Source organism: Nerophis lumbriciformis, linkage group LG21 (genome assembly GCF_033978685.3).
Source record: "Nerophis lumbriciformis linkage group LG21, RoL_Nlum_v2.1, whole genome shotgun sequence".
NCBI classification, from domain to species: domain Eukaryota; kingdom Metazoa; phylum Chordata; class Actinopteri; order Syngnathiformes; family Syngnathidae; genus Nerophis; species Nerophis lumbriciformis.
Window position 1 is genome coordinate 36,067,501 of NC_084568.2, and position 19,301 is coordinate 36,086,801.

Below are 19,301 nucleotides of genomic sequence, written 5' to 3' on the forward strand. Positions count from 1 at the left end.
CATACAATTAAATAATAGCGACTGACGCTAACAGTATTGTAGCGACTGACGCTAGCAGTATTGTAGCAACGGCTCAAGATGCTATGGTGCTCAGAGTGCTCATTTGAATAACGAGTGCCCCCTGAAACGCAGTGGAATCAGCGTTTTGATGTACTTATAACAGCAACGTTAGCGCCTACGCTAGCAGCATAAAAGGTGGCCTGGCTGCTCCGACATTAATATAGGGACCAAAGTAGAGGCCTGGGGGCCATTACCACAATCAAAGATGCTTATTCATCTCAACACGAGTCGCCGTGTCCTCCACAACCGCACCGATGCACTTTTGTGTCCAGGTCCGACTATTAGATACATATTGCCCATTTAAATCCACGTATTAGTTTCCCGATGCAGCTTTTGTCCCTTGTGATGCGATACTGATATTGCAACCTACATATTTGGCCGATATTGATCCAAAACCAATAGATACTTTTATTATTTTGTCCTTTGAAATGTTCGATACGGTTTCATCAAGTGAAATGAGTCAAGGTAGGTAGAAACAACACTAACCTATTCATTATTAACCATCTGGAATGGAGTTATGTCTTTAAGGTTACTAAGTAATTGTTTTTGGCGACAACAACAATAAAGTTAAAATGTCAGTTTGCAACTTTCACACAGATGTCTAGGGGGCGCTAACTGTCCAAAGTATATGACACAGTAAATGCCTCCTTACGGCTAGTAAGACGTAACGACCTAATTACATACGTACGTAACGCGCGCATTAGCACTGGGTGTTGTTGGCTTAAGATAGCAATTTGGACAGCTAGCGTTAGCCCATATACCATACAACCCTAGAAGATATCATCCAATCATTTTTTTGGCCGATATCGGACCCATTTTCGATATCGGGTGTAGACAGCCCTCGGTTGGTGTTCTTTTTAGAGTTCATGGTTTCACTTGTTTGGAAATCATCGGATCTTTTTTTTTTCTCCCTCCAAATGAAGAGACGATGCACTGACCTTGAGTGACGTGGTCTCGCATGACGTCTCAGACCCCCGCTCTAACCCTGGTGTCACATGACCAATAGTCTGCCTCTAATGGACATCCTGTTCATTACCTTCAGACCGTCTTCTCTGAAATGACCTCATTGTTGGAACACACACACACACACACACACACACACACACACACACACACACACACACACACACACACACACACACACACACACTTGCTACCTTCTTGAGACCTGAGAAAAATGCCTCCCTCTTTAGGACCAGCCTTTCTAGATATATAAAGAAGTGTATTTACAACATTAATAATATATACATACTAAGCAAATATAAAAAAGTTTGTTGTGAAAAATGAGTTAAAATTTCACAAGAAAAACTTAGAATGTTGGAAGTATTAATAATTTTACTCAACGCAAGTCAAAATGTTCCAAGAAAAACTGAACATTTGAGCATTATGATAAAAGTTGAAATTTAAATCAATAACAGTCGCAGTTTTACAAGACAAGCTTAGCATTTTGGCAATTATATGAAAAGAGTCGTCTTTTTACTCGACAAAAGTCACAATTTTATAAGAAAAACTTTCAAATTTGGCATTATAATAATCTGAATTTTACTTGGCCAAATGATAAATGTCATAATTTTACTCAAAAAATGTCACTATTTTACAAGAAATGTGTCACTATTTTATAAAAAAAAAAAAGTCACTATTTTACAAGAACAACAAAAAAATTGGCAATATTGTGATAAATTTCTTAATTTTATATGAAAAAAGTCCTTTAGCTGCCGTCTTGTTTTATCATATGCCTTTGATTGGCAACACTAAATGGTCCCTCGTGTGTGAATGTGAGTGTGAATATTGTGCGTCTGTCGGCCCTGCGGTGAGATGGCGATTTGTCCAGGGTGTACCCTGCCTTCCGCCCGATTGTAGCCGAGATAGGCTCCAGCAACCCCCGTGACCCCAAAAGGGATAATAAGCGGTAGTAAAATGGATGGATGGATATGCCTTTGCACCTGTCAAGGTTTACTTTTGTACGCACACTAAATCAACAAAAAAATCCTGACTTTGGAGCAATGTTCACAGACTCTAGTATTTGGCTCTCTATTACAGTGTTTTTCAACCACTGTGCCGTGCACACTAGTGTGCCGTGAGACACAGTCTGGTGTGCCATGGGAGACGATCTAATTTCACCTATTTGGGTTAAAAATATTTTTTGCAAACCAGTAAATTATAGTCTGCAAATGATGTGTTGTTGTTAAGTGTCGGTGCTGTCTAGAGCTCGGCGGAATAACCGTGTAATACTCTTCCATATCAGTAGGTGGCAGCCGGTAGCTAATTGCTTTGTAGATATTGGAAACAGGGGGAGGCAGCGTGCAGGTAAAAAGGTGTCTAATGCTTAAACAAAAATAAACAAAGTGAGTAAGTGCCCCTAAGAAAAGGCATTGAAACTTAGGGAAGGCTATGCGGGAACAAAACTAAAACTGAACTGGCTACAAAGTAAACAAAAACAAAATGCTGGACGACAGCAAAGACTTACTGTGGAGCAAAGACGGCGTCCACAAAGTACTTCCGAACATGAGATGACAATCAACAATGTCCCCACAAAGAAGGATAAAAACAACTGAAATATTCTTGATTGCTAAAACAAAGCAGATATGGGAAATATCGTTCAAAGGAAGACGTGAAATTGCTACAGGAAAATACCAAAAAAAGAGAAAAAGCCACCAAAATAGGAGAGCAGGACAAGAAGTAAAACACTTTACACAGGTAAACAGCAAAAAAGTCCAAATAAGTCAGGGTGTGATGTGACAGGTGGTGACAGTACACCTACTTTGAGACAAGAGCTATAGTGATGCATGCTTGGTTATGCTTTAAAGTCATATCCAACATTTGTGACAACGACTTTTTACTGTCAACTGAGTTTCGTTTTTTAGTGATTTTCGCATTTTTTCAACGCAGAAAATGTGCCTTGGCTCAAAAAAGGTTGCAAAACACTGCTCTATTAGATGCAAAGGTTTTCCGTACTGGGACCAAAATTTCGGTCTTTACTTGTTCACGCCTCCTCATTTGGAAGCCACTTTTCCTTGTTGATGTCTCACGAAGGGTAGAAATACAAGCACACACACAATGTGGCAAAATAGCATGCATCATTCAGTTTTGTAATCAGTGCTCAGCCAGTATGTTTGTCTAATGATCCGTAATACATTAGCAAGCACAGGATTGAGTTCTCAAGGGGGGGTGGAAGGACCTGGACATTAAATCGCATTCAGAGGAACACGCAAAGACGAGCTCTGGAGGTTTACCGACACCCGCACAAATCTGTCACAGGTGGCACGGCGAGTAATGAGAGCGCTGCTGATTACACCATGGGCCGTCGGTGGACTCCTGGATTCACGAGCGATGAATCATCAGCTCAGTCGTTCTAAACAGCGACGAACACAAGCTAACACTTTTACGCTTTGCCAATTTGTTTCGTCAGTCTGCGACCCCGAGTCACCGTGAGTGGCGACGCATGGAAGACTGGAGATTGACGCTTAATTGAAAGAGAGGGGAGCTGCTTAACGAGGCAGCGGTGATTACGCACGCCTGGGAATTTGTGTCCATACATTAAGCCATAAAACTATATTGCATCCCAGGGCCGCCCCTCCTTGTACGTAGACAGAGAGATTCATCTCAAATGTTACCGCAAATGTATCCCTAGCCACTTCCTGCTCCGTCACTGATAAGGATATAATGGCAAATACGTGAATTGCCTACACTTTGGACCCTGCGGTTGATAAAACGGTGCGGCCAATTTGTGTTTTTCTTCGCGGACGACATAAAATTGTTAAAAAAAAAAAAAAAAGAAAAAGGCAAAGACACTTCCCGGGCGCTGCCACCGCTGCTGCTCACTGCTCCCCTCACCTCCCAGGGGGTGATCAAGGGTGATGGGTCAAATGCACTGCTCCCAGTGCCACCCACACTGCTTTAAATGTAACTCAGATATTGGGTTTCACTATGTAAAAGCGCTTTGAGTCACGAGAGAAAAGCGCTATATAAATATAATTCACTTCACTTTTGGACGAGTTTTCTCACTGCAGGCGATGCGATGCTACATTGCTTTTTTTTGTCGAGCTCTGAACCGGAAGTGGAAGTGCCGTTTGGTCTTCTGGTCATCCATAGCGTTTCTACTTGTGTGTATGCTTCGTTCATCACTCCAAGCAACATTGGTGAGTTTTACAATATAACTAAAACAACTCTCACTTACTTAACCGTCCCATGTGTGATGTCTGTTGGGAGGTTTTTTTCCTGCATATTTGTATGTGCTATCATAATGTGATAAATGTTATGACTGTGATTGATCATGATTAAATATTAATAGTTTGACAGCACTAATATATATACATACTAGTGTTGTACTGATCACAATATTTTGGTACCGGTACTAAAATGTATTTCAATACTTTTCTTAATAAAAGGGTACCACAATAAATGTCATTATTGGCTTTATTTTAACAAAAAATCTTAGTGTACATGAAACATATGTTTATTATTGTAATTTAGTCCTTAAATAAAATAGTGAACATACTAGACAACTTGTTTTTTAGTAGTAAGTAAACAAAGACTCCTAATTAGTCTGCTGACGTATGCAGAAACAAATTGTGTCATTTATACACCTATTATTTTGTACACATGAGGCACAAACTGTAAATAATTGATTATTAATCCACTTGTTCATTTACTGTTAATATCTGCTTATTTTAACATGTTCTATCTACACTTCTGTTACAATGTAATAATCACTTATTCTTCTCTTGTTTGACACTTTACATTAGTTTTGGATGATACCACACATTTAGGTATCGATCCGATACCAAGTAGCTACAGGATCATACAGTGGTCATTTTCAAAGTCCTCATGTGTCCAGCGACATATTTCCTGAGTATGAATAAAAAATAAAAATAAAAAACGAAAAAAAGATTTTGTGATGCTAAAAAATCTCTGTAATCATAGTAGTATTGACTACATACGCTATTGTACTTGGTATCATTACAGTGGATGTCAGGTGTAGATCCACCCATGGCATTTGTTTACATTGTGACGCCGATGAGCTATTGTATCCTCCTACGGTGTGTAGTGAAGCATGTTTAGCTATTCCTCATCCTGCAGTGATAATGGTACCTGTAAGAAACGTATGTTATTTGTCGCCATGGAGGCGAGGATTAGTGATTTAGAAGTAGCTAAAACACTGTTAGCCGCGAGCTAGCTAGACATGTCTTAAAGCAGCTCTTCCTGAGGGTGTTTCAGTGTTATAACTTCACCTTTATCTTTACTTTTTGCACCAAAAATGCGTCCATTCTCCCTTTTCTGTCTACACACTGTGTCTGCTTGTAAGTACTCTGTGTGTGTGCGCTGCCAAACATGCTCCTCTGCTCGTAAAACCAGCAATGTCACGACGTAACGACGACAAGGGGCGGGGGACCGGTACTTTTTAGAGGCGGTATAGTACCGAATATGATTCATTAGTATTGCGCTACTATACTAATACTGGTATACCGTACAACCCAAATATATATACATATATACACAAATATATGCGTGTGTGTGTGTGTGTTAATCCGCTAATGGTGACAAACTAGCTGGTGATGTTCTTGTTAGAATTTCTGGTTTGAAAAATACAATTTTGAGCAAGTTGCAAACAGCCCCTTTAAATAGTCATGAGGATAAATGTTCTGGAGACAGCAATAGTGAGCGGTTATGCAACCTTGAAGAGACGTGACCGTGAAGAAAAGCACAGCTGCACGTCTTCATACAGATGTGATGCACAGAGGGCTCTTGTCGCTTCTTTAAGCCTCCACTTTCCATTATACTTCAAGCTGGTCTCTCTGTGCTTTACCTTCCTCTCAGCAGCCCTTTCCTCTCTCTCAGGGATATATATATATATATATATATATATATATATATATATATATATATATATATATATATATATATATATGTGTGTGTGTGTGTGTGTGTGTGTGTGTATGACTTATGCATGCACTTGTGTGCCGCTACCACCTCGCTGCTATGTGCAGTGTGTGTGCAGGCACGCCTTGAGCTGCTGCGTCTCCTTGATTTGTGTACAGTCAGAACCCATTAGGTCGAGAGATGGTGTGTGTGTGTGTGTGTGTGTGTGTGTGTGTGTGTGTGTGTGTGTGTGTGTGTTCTTGTATCTCTACCCTTCTTGAGACATCAAGGGAAAATACTTTCCATATGAGGATTAGGGAACAAGTGATGACATAAATCATGGTCCCAGTAACACTGCATCTAATAGACAATGTGTCATTTGCACCCCTGCTGGTGACGTCTGTCAAAATGAGGGTGGTCCCAAAAAGGTGGGATTTTTCAAATTGACTGTGTGTGTCGCTTTTAAAAGTGTTCCCTCTCTGGTCAACATATGAAATAACAAGTGTGTGTAAAAATTTGAAGTGCTCCTCCTCTGGCCAACAACATATGTAATAATGAGTGTGTGTAAGACCTTGAAATGCACCCAAAAATGGCAAAAAAAAAATTTTTTTAAATAGAATAAATATGTATATAGAGACACTGTAATAACAAAGTTATTACAGTTATTAAAAGCAGTCTTTTTCTCACATTGTGTCGACTTTAATCTTGTAAAATTGGGAACAATTTCTCATATTCTTTCAGTTTCTGTAATATTTTCTCATAAAATTATTACTTTTTAATGCAAAATAGTGACATTTGTCATATCAAATTCGAACTTTTTTCACAATATTGCTATTTTTTTTGTTCTTGTAAAATGGTGACATTTTTGGAGTAAAATTATGACTTGTCATAATTTTGCCAAGTAAAATTACGATTACTATTATAATATTGCCAACATTTCTAAGATTTCTTATAAAATATTGACTTATGTCGAGTAAAATTATGACTCTTTTCATAAAATTGCCAACATTTTAAACTATTCTTGTAAAATTACGACTGTTATTGAGTAAAATTCCATCGTAATGTTGCACAAATGTTCAATTTTTCTTGTAAAATTTTGACTTGTGTTGAGTAAAATGATGACTTTTATTATAATACTGCCAAGTTTTTCTTGTGAAATTCCAATTAATTTTTCACAAAAAGCTTTTTTATATTTGCATAGTACGTATGTATTATTAATGTTGTAAATACAGATCTTTATATATCTAGAAAGGGTGGTCCTAAAGAGGTAGGCATTTTTCTCAGGTCTCAAGAAGGTAACATATACAAGAATGTGTGTGTGTGTGTGGGTGTGTGTGTGTGTGTGTGTGTGTGTGTGTGTGTGTGTGTGTGTGTGTGTGTGTGTGTGTGTGTGTGTGTGTGTGTGTGTGTGTCTCTCTCTGCAGCCGGGGAGGCAGATTTGAAGCGGGTCATGTGAAGGCCAACAGTTGGAATATCACATACTGAATGAGATTTGTGTGTTTGTTGGGCAAAAGGCAAGACAACAAACAGGAGCTCCCGTGGCGATAAATCTTGGCTGATAGTAAGATGAGACACTCATTGTAGGTCAAGAGGTCACCTCCACCCTCCTCCAGCTACTGCCGGCCTGCACCGGAAAGAGGCTTAGTGAAATTAATTAAGGTGTCCATGCAAAGTAGGGGACACTCGTGGCCTAATGATGCTTACTTCCTGGCATTGCAATACTTCCCTTTTACACCGTTTTCTTCCTGCGAAATATACAGTAGGTATGCAAAAGCTGGACATTAGATTAGGTACTCCCATACCTAATAGATAATAGATAGATAGTACTTTGATTCCTTCAGGAGAGTTCCCTCAGGAAAATTCAAATTCCAGCAGCAGTGTACAAAATTGAGATCGAATAAAAAAAATAAATTAAAAAAAAGGAAATAATGGGGTTATAAATGGAAACAAAATAGAAAAATATTACAATAGAATAAAAAGCAACAATGAGAATAAAAATATAACAGTAAAATAAGAATATAACAAGAGAAACTAGGCAGTAGTGACCATGTTATGAAAAAGTATTGCACTGTTATTGTTTTGCATCCCCTGTCATCCTAGTACCCCCCTTCCCCCCCAGAGAGGAGTTGTACAGTCTAATGGCGTGTGGGACAAAGGAGTTTTTGAGTCCATTAGTCCTGCACTTGGGATGAAGCAGTCTAGCACTGAACAGGCTCCTCTGGCTACTGACAACGGTATGTAGAAGTTGACTGGCATCATCCAGGATGCTCCCTAGTTTTTCCACAGTCCTCTTCTCTGCCACCGTCACCAGTGAGTCCAGTTTTATTCCGCCTGATCAGTTTCTCCAGTCTGGAGCTGTCCTTCTTAAAAGTACTGCCCCCACAGCACACTACGATGTAGTACAGAACAGTGACAACCACAGACTGGTAGTACATCCACAATAGTTTTTTACAGATGTTGAAGGAGTGCAGCCTCCTCAGGAAGTACAGCCAGCTCTGTCCTTTCCAGTACAAGTGGTCCGTGTTAACAGTCCAGTCCAGCTTATAGTCCACCCACACCCAGAGGTACTTGAATGAATCCACGGTCTGTACCTCGACTCTCTCGATCACAATAGGTTGTGACCTTGGACTCGAGCTCCCAAAGTCAATGCCCAGCTCCTTGGTCTTTGAAGGATTGAGCTGCAAGAGGTTCCTGTGGCACCAGACAACAAAGTCCCTCACCAGCCTCCGAAACTCCTCCTCTCTGCAGTACCTGATGCACCCGACCATGGCTGTGTCATCCTCGTACTTCTGAATGTGACACAGCTCTGAGTTGTAGCAGAAGTCAGCGGTGTACAGGGTGAAGAGAAGAGGGGCCAGCATCGTTCCCTGCGGTGCTCCGGTGCTGCTGATCACAGTGTCAGGTGTGATGTCCTTCAGTCTGACGTACTGTGGCCTATCGGTGAGGTAGTCTGAAATCCAGGCAACCAGGCAGGGGTCCACTCGCATTCTGTCCAGCTTGTCCTGGAGAAGGCGGGGCTGGATAGTATTAAAGGCACTCGAGAAGTCCAGGAACAGGATCCTCACAGCGCCATTTCCCTTATCCAGGTGTGAGTGGGCTCGGTGCAGCAGGTAAAGGTTAGCATTTTCCACACCAACGCCTGCCTGGTACTCAAACTGCAGGCTGTCCTGGGCATGTTGCACCTGTGGTCTGAGGAAGCTGAGAAAGAGCCGCTCCATTGTCTTCATAATATGAGAGATGAGCGCCAATGCGCTCTTATACATAAACAATTGTCCAAAAGTTTTGATTGACGCTGCCAGAGGTAGCGATTTAGCAAAATCAATTTGCAATTGTTATATAAAGCATCACGTTAGGGAAAGACTATTTCACTGCACTTCCACCGCCTCTTTGAAGTAGACGTCATTATGTGCACTGGAAGTCTTTGTGTGTTTATCAAATAAATGCCTATTATTATTTCAGCTCTAAAAGGTTCTAAGAGCATGTGGAGTTCAATATTTGGGTAACTGTTCTCACCTGGGACAAAATTAATTGAACTCAAATGCTTCTTTGTGCCTATAATACATACTGTATACAGTAAATTCCAGACTATAAACCGCTACTTTTTCCCTACACTTTGAACCCTGTGGCTTATAAGACAAAGCGGCTCCTCTACGTATTTTTTCTTTGCTCACGAGTATAATAATTATATATATATATTTTTTTTTTTTTTTTAAATGTCCTTCCAGATCCAGTTTTTTTTTTTCAACCAAAGTGTCGTTCAGTCTTCTAGCCGTCCATAGTGTTTCTACTCTTATGAAAAGGTGTTTGCATGCCATTTTAAGTCTTATTTTTTGCAAAATCCATTTAATGACTTAATTCTGTTTAATGACTCACTGTATTGTTGTATGTGCTCAAAAAACGTATAAAAACACTTAAATATTTTGACCAAGTTTTTTTATTTATGTACACATATATATATATATATATATATATATATACACACACACATACATACATACATATACACATACATATATACATAAATACATATACACATACATATACACATATACACATACATATACACATATACACATATATATACACATATACACTAGGGGTGTAACGGTACACAAATTTCGGTTCGGTACATACCTCGGTTTAGAGGTCACGGTTCGGTTCATTTTCGGTACAGTAAGAAAACAACAAAATATAAATTTTTTGGTAATATATTTACCAAATTTGTAAACAATGGCTTTATCCTTTTAACATTGGGAACACTATAATAATTCTGCCCACGTTAATCAACATTAAACTGCCTCAAGTTGTTGCTCAGATTAAATAAAATGACAAAACTTTTCTTCTACATATAAAAAGTGCAACATTTAACAGTTTCAAGTCAACTCATCATGCTTAATTTATTACAGCATTTAGGAAGCCTGTAGTTGATTTGTATTATGTAAATGTTATATTTTTTTTATCAACATGTGATAGCAGAGACCCTGCCATTCAAAACTAAGCTGCTACATTACTAATGATTAATGTAACTATAGCTGAAAAAAATAGTACAATAGCAATAGGAGAGACTATTCATCCCTGAACACCATGGAGTTCATGTCGGCTTAATGATGCAGTTACATTATTATATCAACTATCAGAGACGGAAACTCTTCATTTAACATAATGTCCTTTTTTGCTGCTTCAACACAGCTCAATCAACACAGAAAAAGGTAAAGTGAAATGACAGGCTTTGCGGTCCGTAACAACACACACACACACACACACACACACACACACACACACACACACACACACACACACACACACACACACACACACACACACACACACACACACACACCAAAATGAGCTAACGTTACGCTAAAAGCTAATTAGCCTTCACCTCAAGCCAGGACTGCGAGCGAGCTGAGCTGCCGTTTATATTTCTAGAACGTCAACGGGCTCATAGTGATGTTACTAGTAGTTGACTGGGAGGTGTTTATTATAATTTGGGGAGAGTCCGCTGCCTGATGCTTACCTGCTAAACATCTATCTGTTCGACGCTGGACCACTGACTCCATGCGATCTGAATACGCACTGCTGATTGGCTGTTACCGCTCTGTGTGTAACCAATCAGATAGTTGCGTGGGTGCGACAATGCTGGGTGCTGTGTAGAGTACTGACAGAGACAGAAGCAGAATGAAGCGGAGCAGATTGTTAAGACTTTAGCTTAATATGTTCGTGTGGAAACTCGTTCGGTACACCTCCGAACCAAACCGAAACCCCCGTACTGAAACTGTTCAATACAAACACACGTACCGTTACAGCCCTAATATACACATATACATATATATACACACATACATACATATATATATATACAAACATACATTATATATATGTATATGATATACATACATACAGTAAATATATACATACATATATATATATATATATACATACATACATACATATACATACAAACCCCGTTTCCATATGAGTTAGGAAATTGTGTTATATGTAAATATAAACGGAATACAATAATTTGCAAGTCCTTTTCAACCCATATTCAATTGAATGCACTACAAAGACAACATATTTGATGTTCAAACTCATAAACTTTATTTTTTTTTTGCAAATAATAATTAACTTAGAATTTCATGGCTGCAACACGTGCCAAAGTAGTTGGGAAAGGGCATGTTCACCACTGTGTTACATGGCCTTTCCTTTTAACAACACTCAGTAAACGTTTGGGAACTGAGGAGACACATTTTTTAAGTTTCTCAGGTGGAATTCTTTCCCATTCTTGCTTGATGTACAGCTTAAGTTGTTCAACAGTCCGGGGGACTCTATTGTGGTATTTTAGGCTTCATAGTGCGCCACACATTTTCAAATGGGAGACAGGTCTGGACTACAGGCAGGCCAGTCTAGTACCCGCACTGTTTTACTATGAAGCCACGTTGATGTAACACGTGGCTTGGCATTGTCTTGCTGAAATAAGCAGGGGCGTCCATTGTAACGTTGCTTGGATGGCAACATATGTTGCTCCAAAACCTGTATGTACCTTTCAGCATTAATGGCGCCTTCACGGATGTGTAAGTTACCCATGTCTTGGGCACTAATACACCCCCATACCATCACACATGCTGCCTTTTACACTTTGCGCCTATAACAATCCGGATGGTTCTTTTCCTCTTCGGTTCGGAGGACACGACGTCCACAGTTTCCAAAAACAATTTGAAATGTGGACTCGTCAGACCACAGAACACTTTTCCACTTTGTATCAGTCCATCTTAGATGAGCTCAGGCCCAGCGAAGCCGACGGTGTTTCTGGGTGTTGTTGATGAACAGTTTTTGCCTTGCATAGGAGAGTTTTAACTTGCACTTACAGATGTAGCGACCAACTGTAGTTACGGACAGTGGGTTTCTGAAGTGTTCCTGAGCCCATGTGGTGATATCCTTTACACACTGATGTCGCTTGTTGATGCAGTACAGCCTGAGGGATCGAAGGTCACGGGCTTAGCTGCTTACGTGCAGTGATTTCTCCAGATTCTCTGAACCCTTTGATGATATTACGGAGCGTAGATGGTGAAATCCCTAAATTCCTTGCAATAGCTGGTTGAGAAAGGTTTTTCTTAAACTGTTCAACAATTTGCTCATGCATTTGTTGACAAAGTGGTGACCCTCGCCCCATCCTTGTTTGTGAATGACTGAGCATTTCATGGAATCTACATTTATACCCAATCATGGCACCCACCTGTTCCCAATTTGCCTGTTCACCTGTGGGATGTTCCAAATAAGCGTTTGATGAGCATTCCTCAACTTTATCAGTATTTATTGCCACCTTTCCAACTTCTTTGTCACGTGTTGCTGGCATCAAATTCTAAAGTTAATGATTATTTGCAAAAAAAAAGGTTTATCAGTTTGAACATCAAATATGTTGTCTTTGTAGCATATTCAACTGAATATGGGTTGAAAATGATTTGCAAATCATTGTATTCCGTTTATATTTACATCTAACACAATTTCCCAACTCATATGGAAACGGGGTTTGTATATACTGTACATACATATATACATACATATATATATATATATATATACTTTTTGATTTTTTGCCATTAAGTGAATAGAAAATCCCAATTGTGATGTCCTCCCATATTGATGCAGCAGTTATAAAAATGCAGTACTTTCCCTCAAGTCTTTGAATATAATCAACTGAAAAAGTCACATTACATAAGAACAAGAATCTCCACTCCCTCGAAGGACATGGCGGGATTAAACTCACATTTGAGGGTGACTTGACTTTGGGGAATGTTCGCAAAATCGCACGCAGTCTGCAAGTGAAGATACTCGCTCGCGTTAATACCAAGAAAACTCTTTGAATCTGAGTCACTTTTTTTTCCTTAAAGGAGTGCGGAAGAAAGCAGGGCTGTGCTGGCCTGGTATGAACTGGACTCACTGCTCTGCCCTTTGGGGGAATCCTTGGCGCATGTCTGGCCCTAATTAATGCCCCTCACTGCAGCCTTTTGTCGGAGTCAGAGATAGCGAGCGAGTCAGCGGCGAGGGGGAGCATTAAATATTGATTCTATTTGTATAAATACCCGCAGCTCCAAGCCCCGCGTGACCCTTCCCTGCTCGCTTTGCACCGTTTTCTGGCTGAAAGAGGCAGAAGGAGACGGAGCAGATCCCCCGCAATGCGACATTATTATTGCCTTGCAAAGGCCAGCAGTGGTTCACATCTGGACCAATTACTGCCCCCGTCGGCTCACGACACAGCCGGACTTGCTCCTCGCTACGCTCGCTTGGATCAGCCACCGGAAGGAGGTGAGGGGAAACTCCTGTCAGAGTTAGCCGCTCGGACTTTGGCGGAGACGGACGGGCGGCAGAAGAATGGGAGAATAATTACCTCACCCTCCTCTTCTCCGCACGCCTGGCTTTCTCTCCTCCGCCTTCTTGGCTAAGGTCCAGTTGGTCCGGACACGGCTCCGGCTGTGCGAGATGGCCCTGATCAACTACAGTCATGCGGAAGACGGACCCTGCGCAGGACCACGTGTTATCAGCATGCAAAAGAACAAGGGCCCAAGAGACATCGAAATGTGGACGTCTCGTCAAAGTACCTCCGCAGGTTGTATTCCTTTGAGGCCCCTGCAGGATAAATCCCACCTAACCTTATCCACACACACACAATGGTCGTTTAAGACCCCCTTATCCCCTCCGTCCACTGGCGCAACGCGACCTAGGACGCATGCGCACGTCATAGTCACCTCCAGTGTTGCTTTGTGTGCAAGTTCTTAAATTTAACTTAATATCCAGTGTTGTGGTATTTCAATGAACTGGAATCCAGTGTGCTGTGGGGCCCTATTGTAGTGAATCACACCTGAGACATCAAATCTTTAACACGTGAAAGTAAACAATGTGACAAAGAACATTTGACAACAATCTCGGGATCTAGATATCTGGTCAGGACACTCCTCAATCGCTTTCGGCCCCCGTCCAAAAAAGTTTTGACACCCCTGGCTTAAAACATTAAAAAAAAAACTAAACAATTTATGTCAACGGATCGATCTGAAGTTGATCTACAAATATTCAAAGTAAAACATTCTAAATAAAGTAAGTGTCAGAATAATTGTATATAAGTTATCACACAACTTGTTTGCTATGAGTTAAGGTTGCCCTGCGTGAAGACCAAAGCTGTCTTTGATCTTATCAAGCAAAAGGCAGACAGCTTGTAAACCTCCACTGTGTACGATGGAATGTGCTGTAGAGGTGTCAGTTTCTCAGATCTTGGACAGCCACAGGAAGGACCTTATCGGGACCCGAAATCTACAAGCAAAGAGGGGGCAAACCTGACACCACTCCAGGCACCTTATTGTTTGAACTGTTTATGACCCAGTGCAGCTGTTTATGACCACCTCCCCATAGATGCAGCTGCAGCTATGTAGTCCGGGAATGCCCAAATAAAGGACACGTGGAACTCCCTCCTCACAGCGTGGGGCGATACTGTACGAGGGTGCCGGTCGACGCGCTCTCCTCATGAGCTAAATTGAAACCTGTCTCTGTTTGATTCCTTGCTTCTTGTCTTGTTTAATAGATAGTTCGGTGTTCGAACCTGACAGTAAGACTTATTTTTAACACTTTAATGACTGAGACCCATTAGGGTCCCCGGGACCTTTAACGCGTCAAAGGATACGATAAATATTGTATTGGTTTTGAAAATTAAAAATATCAAAATGGCCTGTTGTAACCGTTTGACAGCACTGATTATATTTGGAGCATAGCTTATTAGTGTGTACTGTATAAGAGCAGCATAAATGTCTGCACGTGTGTGGGTGTGTGTGTGTGTGTGTGTGTGTGTGTGTGTGTGTGTGTGTGTGTGTATAAGGGAGCTGATCAGTGTCCATGCAGAGGGCTTTGTCACAGCTGACCTATATTAGATAAAAGCAGCTGGATCAGTGGCCTGCAGGGACAGCAAAAGAGTTGTGTTCTAATTATCTCTAAAGCGACACATCACTCGCACACTCTCACATGACTACACACACACACACACACACACACACACACACACACACACACACACGCCGGCAAATCAATCGGAGGGAGCATCTGCCGCTCTCCGCCGAGCAGATCCTTCAGGACGGGCAAACCTGCCGCCGCACGAATCAAAACCCAAACAGTTTATGTTTTGCAGGAGTGTGTCAACATACTGTATATCTGTTACCATGGAGACCTAAACTCTTATTTGCAAAAAGGTTGTGTATCTACGTAAACTAGACGCAGAAAGAGAGGAGCGGGTAGCACAGGCAACCTGCTTACAATACCAGGCTATGCCAGGGTGTCCAAAGTGCCTTTGGCTGCAAAGACACCAGGCAACCGCGTGAGACACCAGGCGACCGCGTGAGACATCATGTGAGACATCATGAGACTACGTGAGGCATCATGCGACTGCGTGAGACATCATGCGACTGCGTGAGGCATCATGCGACTGCGTGTGGAATCATGCGACTGCGTGAGGCATCATGCGACTGCGTGAGGCATCATACGACTACGTGAGACATCGACATGCGACCACGTGAGACATATGACCGCGTGAGGCATCATGCGACTACGTGAGACATCATGCGACTACGTGAGACATCATGCGACCACGTGAGACATCATGCGACCACGTGAGACATATGACTGCGTGAGGCATCATGCGACTGCGTGAGGCATCATACGACTACGTGAGACATCGACATGCGACCACGTGAGACATATGACCGCGTGAGGCATCATGCGACTACGTGAGACATCATGCGACTACGTGAGACATCATGCGACTACGTGAGACATCATGCGACCACGTGAGACATCATGCGACCACGTGAGACATATGACTGCGTGAGGCATCATGCGACTACGTGAGACATCATGAGACTACGTGAGACATCATGCGACTACGTGAGACATCATGCGACTGCATGAGACATCATGCGACTGCATGAGGCATCATGTGAGGCATCATGCGACTACGTGAGACATCATGCGGCTATGTGAGGCATCATGGGACCGCGTGAGACATCATGTGGCCACGTGAGGCATCATGGGACCGCGTGAGACATCATGCGGCTACATGAGGCATCATGGGACCGTGTGAGGCATCATGTGAGACATCACGTGGCTACGTGAGGCATCATGGGATTGCGTGAGACATCATGCGACCACGTGAGACATCATGGGACCGCGTGAGGCATCATGGGACCGCGTGAGGCATCATGCGACTACGTGAGACATCATGTGACTACGTGAGACATCATGTGACTACGTGAGGCATCATGCGACTACGTGAGACATCGACATGCGACCACGTGAGACATCGACATGCGACCACGTGAGACGTGACTATGTGAGGCATGCGACCGCGTGAGACTTCTTGCGACTACGTGAGACTTCATGTGATTACGTGAGACTTCATGTGAGACATCATGCGACTACGTGAGACATGTGAAACATCATGCGACTATGTGAGACATGTGAAACATCATGCGACTACGTGAGACATCATGTGGCTACGTGAGACATCATGCAACTACGTGAGACATGAGACTACGTGAGCCATCATGCGGCTACGTGAGACATCATGCGACTGCACTTGGAGGTAACTGAAGGCACTCCTCCCCCGCCTATTAGTGCATGCTCTCCACACGCCAGCCATGATTGCCCTCCTTGTTGTGACTCCTGCAGCCAGCCAGGTAGTCTTCTACTCGCCACTTTTACAGGTCAGCCTCCACAGGCAGGGTGTGTTTACGTCGCGGGGAGTGAGCGATGCGCTGCAGACACCAGTCAGCTGATGTCTTGTATTTTTTCTCTCTCTCTCTCTCTCACAGACTGAGCTAAAACTCCAACGCTGGCTGTTTCCACCCACAAAAACATGGCGCACCGTTTCCTGATGAGCCCGTGGTAAGTAGCGCTTAGCTGGTGCCACGTTTTTATAAATCCCCACTTCCTGTGATGTCCTTGATATTCATCCCCGCGAGAAGTGTGGGAGTGGGCCCGCTGGGAACTCTCAAGGATTAGCCTGCAGTCAGTGAAGGAGCCTCAAGGAAGTGCATGCCACTCACTGCCTGTCGCAGGGGCCCACTTATTGAGGGCCAACACAAAAATGTCCGGCCTCACAGGGCCACATGCAACAGTCAATATACATGAATGCAAACATATAGGAGGCAACTGTGTGATTATATTTTTTACACATTGATGGATAACTTGCTTTCAAATTATAAGTCAACATAATAAGCAGATATTTCATGGTTTATTTTTCAATAAAAAACTAATCTGATATTAAAATATAGAACATATGCATGTGCAACATGAAAGGGATTTTTCTCTAGCCTTTTAGAGGCCACATAAATGATATAATGGACCACTTAAATGACAGTGGGCCATATAAATGTGGCTGGCCACAAAAAAAAAGTTGTGGCTGGCCACATAAAAAGATGTGGCTGGCCACAAAAAAAAAAGATATGGCCGGCCAAATAAAAAAAGATATGGCCGGCCAAATAAAAAAAGATATGGCCGGCCACATAAAAAAAGATATGGCCGGCCACATAAAAAAAGATATGGCCGGCCACATAAAAAAAGATGTGGCTGGCTAAATAAAAGATATGGCTGGCCACGTAAAGATATGGCTGGCCACATAAAAAAAGATATGGCTGGCTAAATAAAAGATGTGGCTGACTAAATAAAAGATATGGCTGGCCATGTAAAGATATGGCTGGCCACATAAAAAAAGATATGGCATGCCACATAAAAAGTAGTGGCAGGGCAATTTAAAATGATTGTGTGGACCGCAATTTGATTATGTGGCTTGCCACTTTAAAATGATGGGACAGGCCAAGTTTAAATGGAGTGATGGTCTAAAATGATGTGGCAGAGCACATAATATGACGTGACGGGCCACCCTTGAATGACGTGGCAGGCCAAATAATTATGTGATGGGCTACATTTAATTGGACTGACAGTCCACAATAAAATTATGTGAAGGGCCATTAAAATGATGTGGCGGTCCACATTTGAATGATGTGGCGTGCCACTTTGAAATTATGGGACAGGCCAATTTTTAAATGGAGCGACGATCCAAAACTATGTGGCGGACCATGATACAAAAAAATGTGGCTGGCCACGTTAGAACGATCTGATGGGGCACTTCAAAATTATATGGCGGGCCACATAAATGATGTGGCAGGCCACATAAAATGGACTGGTGGGCCACGTGAAAGAATTAGGCGGGCCTAGTTCAAGATGTGGCTGGTCAGATAAATGATGTGGCGGACCACAAGAAAAAGGATGGGACACGCCACTTTTAAACGAAGTGACGATTCAAAACGACGTGGTGGACCAAAATAAAAAAAATAGAATGGGTCACTTTAAAATGTGGCGGACCCCATAAAATGATGTGGCGGGACCCGTAAAATGATGTGGTGGGCCCTGTAAAATGATGTGGTGGGCCCTGTAAAATGATGTGGCGGGCCCCATAAAATGATGTGGCAAGCCCCATAAAATGATGTGGTGGGTCACATAAATGACATTGAAGGCCACATAAAATAATTTGGCGGGCTTAATTAAAGATGTGGCTGATCACATGACGTGGCGGCCACAAGAGAAATGATGGGACGAGCCACATAATTGGACGTCCACAAAAATGAAGTAGCTGGGAACACTAAAATGTGGCGTGCCACATGAAAATAATGGGATGTCTAAATCAATCAATCAATGTTTATTTATATAGCCCTAAATCACAGGTGTCTCAAAGGGCTGCACAAGCCACAACGACATCCGCGGTACCGAGCCCACATAAGGGCAAGGAAAGGAAATAAATGCAGTGGCGGTCCAAAGTGATGTGGCGGCAAGGCGGTGAGTTTGAC

At 42.1% G+C, this 19,301-nt stretch overlaps 1 protein-coding gene across 1 annotated transcript in view; it reads left to right on the forward strand.

Annotated features, from left to right (window-relative positions):
- The window catches only part of dlgap3 (discs, large (Drosophila) homolog-associated protein 3), a 319,861-nt gene that overhangs the window by 115,050 nt on the left and 185,510 nt on the right, over positions 1-19,301 (forward strand). Inside the window, exon 2 of the mRNA XM_061982422.2 lies at positions 17,268-17,340. The gene's annotated coding sequence lies outside the window, so the exon portion shown is untranslated. The remainder of the gene's footprint in view (positions 1-17,267; positions 17,341-19,301) is intronic.